This window comes from Coturnix japonica, chromosome 6 (assembly GCF_001577835.2).
Source record: "Coturnix japonica isolate 7356 chromosome 6, Coturnix japonica 2.1, whole genome shotgun sequence".
Taxonomy (NCBI): domain Eukaryota; kingdom Metazoa; phylum Chordata; class Aves; order Galliformes; family Phasianidae; genus Coturnix; species Coturnix japonica.
In genome coordinates, this window is record NC_029521.1 from 4,088,651 (window position 1) to 4,096,932 (window position 8,282).

At 38.5% G+C, this 8,282-nt stretch overlaps 1 long non-coding RNA gene across 1 annotated transcript; it reads left to right on the forward strand.

Annotated features, from left to right (window-relative positions):
* Positions 1–1,112: 1,112 nt before the first annotated feature.
* On the forward strand, positions 1,113–5,431 carry LOC107315601. The gene is made up of 2 exons (XR_001555977.2): positions 1,113–1,272; positions 5,288–5,431. It is a non-coding gene; the product is annotated as an uncharacterized LOC107315601 (long non-coding RNA).
* The last annotated feature ends 2,851 nt before the right edge of the window (positions 5,432–8,282 follow it).

The following is an 8,282-nucleotide window of genomic DNA, read 5'->3' on the forward strand; positions in this document are numbered from 1 at the left end:
CTGCCTCTTGAAACTGACCTTGCTTAACCGGTACATACACACAGTAATCCAAAGAAAAAGCACAATGACTTTGCAATGTGGAAGAACTCAGGAAAGCATGGTACACATACATCAAACAAAATGAACAAAATAAAGCTCTGCCACTCTCCCTACTGGTGAAGAGACAGCAGATGGTAAGCAAGGTGAGCTTTCTTCTCCCACTAGCATCTTTTCCCTCAGCATGGTGATGCCTCAGGGAGCGCTCAACAACAGTCCACAAAGATAAGGTAAGGACAAAACCAAGGAGAGACTGAAGACTAAGCCTGAATATACTTAGAATTGTAAGGAGATGAAAGTTTACGCTTTTAGTCCTTTCCAGGATCAGTCCTAATGATTTTCTGAAGTGGCAAAGTTTGAAGGAATAAACTACAGCTTCCACATTCTTCCAGACAGAAATTACTTGGAGGGAAGTAGTTTTTGACAACTACAAAATTCCCTCTACTCCACCCTACCAAATAGGGGAGAAGGTGAAAGAAACAGGATAAATACTGTTCAGATGATATCAGGAGACATATTTCAATCCAAGTCCATCAACGCAGAAAAGGCATCCACTTCTTAAAAAGCAGATATGACCTGAGATACGGTTTTTATCACTGTGATTTGGTTTTCAGCTTCACCCAGAGTACCCAGACTGTAAGAAAGGGTTTTGATACCAGCTCAGTTATCTCTAGAGTCACAGTGCTGCTGCCCTTACTTTATGTCCAGATTTTTCACTGATAGCTTACTGCTGTCAAGCCTGTTTCAAAAATAAATATCATTTATTTGCTAATTTAATTAAAAACTGAACACAAAATGTTCTCATAAGGCCATATGAAATCAAAACTAAGAAAGCACAAAGATGATATGCTGCTGAGCTAATTGCAAAGTGATCTAAAAAACCTTAGTATTCTGTTTTGTTTATAAAAATCTATTTCCCAAGCCTCAACGTTTCAATCTGGTGATATTTTCTGTTGAAATATTTCCTCATTGTTAAGTCAATAGTCACTAGAGCAACTACCCATATTGCCAAAGCACACGTCAGTGACGAGAGGTAAAGTCTGCTGTGGTTCAGGCTCCCTCTTGCCTCACAATAGGAGTTTTCTATGGAGGGGGTTAAGCCCCACTTCTGCAAATGGGCTGGAACACAACATATATTTTGTCTCCAAAGGTGCAGAACAGCTGCTCACTGAAAATACTCAAAAAAAACTGATAATTTCAACACTTGCAAAGCAGTTTAAGCCACAAAGATTTAAGGTAACTTCTTTTTTCTGTAAACACTGATTATTTTTTACTTTTTGATTTAATTCCTCTCTGATTTCCCACGTATTTTATCCTTTTTTTTCTTCCTGTTTTAGATCCATTATATACCCTGTTCTAAATCCATTATGTATTCCAGTTTTTGTAGGAAGCAGAGCTACCAACATCCTTGACAGATATCTCTATCCAATTTTCACGCTCTTTGACTTTAATAGGCTTTCTGCCAGCCAGCAGCCATACCACAAGAACTGACTTCTTACCATGAAATATCTTGATTGGCTTCAGATAATTCAATGAGAGAATATAAAAGTCTCTTTGAACAAGGCAGCCACTGCAGTGTAGATATCTCAATAAATGAATCTATGGAAGATTTTCCTTTGGTGTGTTTGAGGGCAAAGTGAATCTCCTCAGCAGTGTATCTTCCCAAGTGACACCTAATGGTGCAACTGACATTTTTGTTTGGCTGTACCTTAGATAAAGAGGAAAAAAAAAAAATAATTAAAAACTTAAGTGTACAGGATGATTCCATCTCCTCTTTTGTGTTTTGCATGTGGCTCCCAAGGACAAATCTAGACCCCTCCAATAGAACACGGGTCTTGAAAATACTGCACAATTGTTGGACTTAAATTTCCAGCCAGTGAGAACAGAAAATAGAGCAGTACTTTTCAAAGCCTTGCTGAAGTTTACCAGCATTCAGTCCTACACAGGAATTCATCCAACAAAGAAAACCTCGCATCTGACAGAAGAGACATCTCACAGATGTTAGTAAATTGATTAACTATACAGTTGCAGTGTAATAGCCCCATACATGTGATTGGGGAATTGTAACTTGCAGCTCCTTCAGCTGTTTATTGATTAGAAAAACAGATTGCCATTCTCCATATTGTAACATAATATTTTAATTACTGCCATATACAGTATCTGACCTTCAACCCATTAGAATTATATTAATCCACGATGTCCGAGCCCTCCTCCTCAGTTCCCAAAAGCCAATTTATTAAAGATGCTTAGTCAGCCATGCTTCCGCAGCCCCTTTCCCTCAAGTCTTATCAGTGTCCTCTCATATTAAAACGAGATAAAAACAAAAGGACGCAGCAAGGTAGTTGAGTGCTTTTTGTTTCATAGTTCTTACAGAAAGTTACAGAAAAGAGAATAGAAGGTCTATAATACAAATATTTTGAAGCCATTTACACCCAAATCTCTGGGTCATGTCTATCTTGCTATCTACAAACACCTACAGAGAACCTGGAAACACTGTTTATTCCACAGTATCTCATATCCATTGCTGCCAAAATTAAAAGCGACTGATCTTCTGGTAGATTTCAACAGTCACTACCAATTCTACCCTCTAAAACTCTGCAGGAGGAAGGGGGTGGAATTGGCTTGTTTCAACATTTTCTCTCAGGATCGTTTTCCCAAGACAGTTTTTGTCACAATTGGTGCGGTCAGACAAGCTAAGAGACATTTTTACACGGAAAGCAACAGACCTAGTACCTCTCTAGTGAAACTTTCCATATACTGAAGCGTTACTTGTGCAGATACAAATTATCCAGAACAATCTCAGCCATAGGATTAGGAATCAGATTGCATTGTAAAAGCATCATGATAACCGACCCTATACAATATATATTTCTCTAATGAATAAGAATGTAATGAAAAATGGAAACAGAATGGATACTACTCAGACTCCAAAGAAACAAATGCAAGAAATGCACATTTACTGTGAATAAACCTTCTGTTTAAGTAAAGAATTCAAATACAGACATACATCATAAGAAAGCACATCCTCTTTTCAGCACTGAGACACATGGCTAGCTGAGCTCCCAGTAGTTATCCTAGAAACAAAAACCTAAATAAATGAACTATTTCATATCACTCAGAAAGAGGAAATGGCAAGGCTGAAGAAGAAGGTATCAATGTGTGGCAGTGGTTTGCACCGTTACAGCCTATCTATAATGCAATGTGTAATATGAAAAAGCATCTATCAGAACTGCAGAACAGTACAGAAGAACTTGAAAATAACCAAATTTAAATGAGAAAGTTCCATATCATTGTGCTGTGCCAGCAGTTAAGCAAGTACCTATCTGAAATTCTGTACAGTTGCTTATATCCTAATAGCCAAAACAAAGGGCAGATTTATTTTACAGTTCTGTGTATGATATGTATGTATGATATATATATAATATGGGATATGACATAGGACACATAACCTTGAAGCTGATTTAAGAGGAGAAATCTGAAAAGTGTCTCAACCATACACAAGCATTTACTCCCAGATTCTCTTCCTCCAATTTGAGTGAACTGTAAAAGTCTGTTTTCCTACCAACCAAGTACTGTTTAAGCAGAGACAGAACAGAAAAAGGTCTCAAGGGGCACATTTGTCTCAATGTGCTCTGTCCCCCATCCACCATTATTCCTTAAAACATTCCCCATGTTGGTGGATACAACAGCATTTTGCCCAACACTGTAATTTTCAATGTGATATTTAACTTGCAAGTCACAGTAATATCAGACAAAATAGCAAATTTATCCCCCAATACAATAAGCACATATCACTTACCTAATGCAACAGCATTCCCTAACACAGTCAGAAGACACTGAACTTCACACCATTCTCCATTAACAACTAGTCACATCCACCATGCTGCTAGGACTGTTAATGGAGAAGCAGGTACTTAAATAGTGAGATTTCAACTAAGAAAAAGCAGCCAAGCAAGGCCTCTCATTAAACGAAGTTTGTGTTCAGTTAAAACTAATAACACATTCTCAAAGTCACCAACAGTGACTGTTGATCAACAGTGCCAGACCATCACAGCAATGTTTAAAATAGCCAATAAAGACACACTACAATAAAGGGCGAAGTACCACTGGAGATGCATCAGATATATCAGATGTTAGACATTCCTTACAAGCTGGTTTACTCCTTGGATACTGAAATTGCCTGTGTGATAACCGATTCGATAAACAAGGTGTCCCCAGCTTTTGATAATACTAAGCACAGAATGTCCCTGTTTGAAGAGAAAGGTTAAAATATTTTTTCCATTATTCTAAAGGTCCTTCTTTGTGGAATTTTGTTGAATTTCATGCCTATCTACCTCCTCAAATGTGCCAAAACACGCTATTTCTCACAGACTTATCTGACAACATCAGCTTATATTGATAACGATGCTTGGCTACAGGTCTTCACATTAGTTACACTGCACTATTTCCATAGCTCTACAGTGCAATAAGAAAACAGCTGAAAAGTGGAAAAACCTTCTCTGGTAGGTGGGCTTATAGCCTGGGGAACTGACTGACCTACAGTTCAGCTCCAGCTGTCATTTTGTCTTCCAGCTCAGAGTCAAAGACATCTTCTGTTCCTATCTTACAACACTGGTCATAGATTTGCTGCTTCAAAAATCTACTGCTCACTTAATGCCACTGTGCATAATCTCATTTGCCCTTATCTCCTCACTAAATACTTATTATAATACAGATGCTTGTAGTTTGGGACTGAGAAAAAAAAAGCCCTCAAAAAATCAGAATTATCCCTCAAGATCATCTTTAATCATACCAGTTAAGGGTTCCATGTTAAAAGATCTTGAAATCAAGCCATGTAACCATGGGTACAGAAGTCAAAAAGTGGGCAATGCTCAATGACCATGGATGAGAACAGCTTAAGAGGCACAGCAAGGCTGTTATATAACCTATTAATTCAATGGCTTTACAGCATTTTCTGCTCTACTGAGTGCAAATGGAAGGAAAAATTACCTATTCAAAGCCTATAAAACTTACAATTCCTAAAAAGGGCCAGCAGAATCTATTCTGGGAGTTATTGTTCAGGTAAGTGAGACAGACAGTTACTTTTCTGCTGAAAACACTAGCTGGAATGAGAACTGAGGAACAATTCTGTTCCTGCTGGAGCAAAGCTCCGCAATGACAAATTTCCATCCACCTTCTTTGTAAATTCTGCTCACTACAAAATGAAACTCACAGGCAGACACTCAGCTTTTGTCACTTTGATTGTTTGCAGGCTGGACTTCGGCAAAGGAGATGCATTACAAGTACTTGGACTCGGCGTCTGTCTCCATTGAAAATTGACAACTAATGTCAGTGACAATTGCACTCCAAACAAAGGAAAAGAGCACGAAATAAATACAGATGGGAACAAAACTAAGGATTCCAAACTCCAAATGCTGTACTCAGATATCACTAAATCTTTCATGTTTGTGATCCCTTATGTTAACCATCACCCTGAGAGTGTGGGCTGAAAACTGTGCACAGCAACAACAAAACACAGCACTTAGCATCAGAGACAACCATACAATGGGAGAGCTGTAGAAAGAACAGGATATACCTATTATATAATACCTACTATATATAATATAACGATATTTTACTATTTAACATAATATAATACATACAAGAGTGCAGTTCAAGTAAACTGGAGAAAATATTTCAGGAATGTCTGTATTACCAGGCTTATTCTTATTTAACAATTACAGCTATAAGTAATGTATTTAATTGTATATGATTTACTGGAACACATTCTTCTCCAGGTGTATGTGTAAAGCGTCTACAGAAAGAAGCGCTAAACAAAAGGTTAAGGGTAAAATTTCACTTCTGGTCGTGAAGTACAGAGTTCACAACAGAGTAATTACTTAAACAAATACAGCTCAAAGGAGATAGTGTCAGTGGCTTTATCTGAAGTCAGGCTCACAAGGAACAAAGGATGACCTCAACAACAAGGTGATAATTAGCTAATAAACTTGAGGGAGAAGGGAGTGTTTAAGAAGATAACAGTCATTCTGCCCCTGAACACACATCTATGTTATATACGTAAAATAAACCCATATTTTGCACTTGATCAGAACAAAACTCAATGAAAATGTTTTATAGCCCCAGGAGCAAGAATACAAATTTACATCATGGTTAGGAAGCTCATGCTATAAAATGGTAGTAAACTCATCATTAGATAACATTACTTAAAGAAAAGTTAATATTAAAAAGGCGTCTTGGCATTAGAGGCAATCTCCACACCCTAGCAAGTCAGAGGTAACTGCCAGAAGAATATTTTCTTTCCCCCTCTCTATACAGCTTGCGACATTTGAGCTACCAGCAGGTTGTTCCTGTGCTGTTGAACACTGAAGTTTCAGGACTACAGCCCAGCATCCTGGGCCATGATGACTTCCTTGGTCCAACAGGACTGAATTCCCCTGTCTAACAGATGCTACATCCTACATGGATGGTGTGGTGTCATAAACGGCTAAGGGAAAAGCACTCAGGGCTCTACTCCCATCCCAGCACCATCAGAGTACATTAGCACATCTCACATATTCAGTGTTCTCAGAAGTTTTTTCTTCTATTTCTGCATAGTTGTTTAAAGAGATGGCCCAGAGAATCGATTGTCACGCACATATTTTTTCCCAAGACAGCTGTATTCAGCATCAAAGTAAACATACACAGAATGCTGACAGTCCCATATTGACTTAGGTTGGAAAAGCACTTGCCATGGTAGATAAAAAGTATTGACTGCAAAACTGTATCTATCTGTTGCATGCTCTACAGGTCACCAATTCATCCAAGAGACATCATTCAAACTGGAGCCAAATGCTGGCTCACAGTGCCAGCAAGACCCCAGCACATGTGTGCAGTTGGGCAGGCTGACTGCACATGTTCCGCACGTGTTCTGTTGTATTTATCCACATATGCAGAGGGAAAGAACACAGTAATGCAAGACAATTGCAACAAGTTCCTATTTACCAACTTGTTGGTCCTCATAATACTTAATATAGAGATGCTGGTTTTCCAGGTGTGTAATGCAGGGTGACAGCTGTCCCCTCCTGCATTGTGTATATTTAAATAACTTAAGAGCAGTACTGCAGTACAGAAGCAAGACTGCCACGTTTCATGGCAAATGTTTACATTTGCACATGCTAAACTAAGCTAGTAAAATGTTTCATATTTCACAGAGCAGAGTCGGCAGGTCCCATCACATGAGCAGAGAGCTCCCCTCAGTGACTGAGCACATCTGATGTGATAGGAATCTCTCCTAAGGTTACCCTGAAAGTCTTCTCAACACTCAGGAAGATACAGCACACACCTACAAACACACATATGCACAGATTAAACATTCCCAGGATTAAGAAATCAAACAACAATCACCACAAGATATAAACATCACAGTAACATAGGCTGCTGAGCTCACGTTTATATATGCATTCTGCTGTCAGAGCTTTAGTTAGCTCACAAAGCGTTCTTGCACCCATTGCCAATAGTGCTAGGAACTGATTTATCTCTTTCAAACAAAAGCAAATTCTGTTAATTGATTCCTGCAGTCAGAATATGAAAAGAGATAAACCAACAGCTGGAAATTCAAAGCAACATGCCTTTCCGAAGCTTTTTACATTGAACATATCTTCATATTTAAAGAGTTTAATGGCATAGCTGAACGAACAAGAAAACTTGTTTAGTTGCTTTTAATTCAACTACCACAATTAGTCTGATCAGGTGACACGTGAGCACACTTGTTAGAGAAGCAAACTGGATTTCAAGAAGAAATTGCCAACACGTTCCCTTACACCACCAACTGAAGCTCTCTTATTTTTTCAGACTAAATCCCTGCAGTGAAATGGCACACAGATGACAGCATTCAATTAAGTTCAGAATTAATGTAGCATGAAAGCACAGTCTTACTGAGAAGGCTGAATGAAACTGAACAGCTGGATTGCAGGTATTTTCACCATATTTTACAGCAAATGATCACTCATTTTTTCCTGCCATGGAACAGGTCAGCAGGGTGAGAGTCTACACAGAAGACCCTTGGAAAACAAGCGGTTGCCCTGAAATGTTTAACCTATTAATTCATCTCTAATTCTTTCTATTCGCCAATAACAGACTTCATCTGTTTGCCTCAATTGCTGTCAAATTTCTTTTCCCCGGGAGTAGTTTTTCATTTTACCTCCCAACTCTGTGGGTTCCTGAAGAACACCACAATTTGTTACTGGATAAGAGTTCACATAAACTCA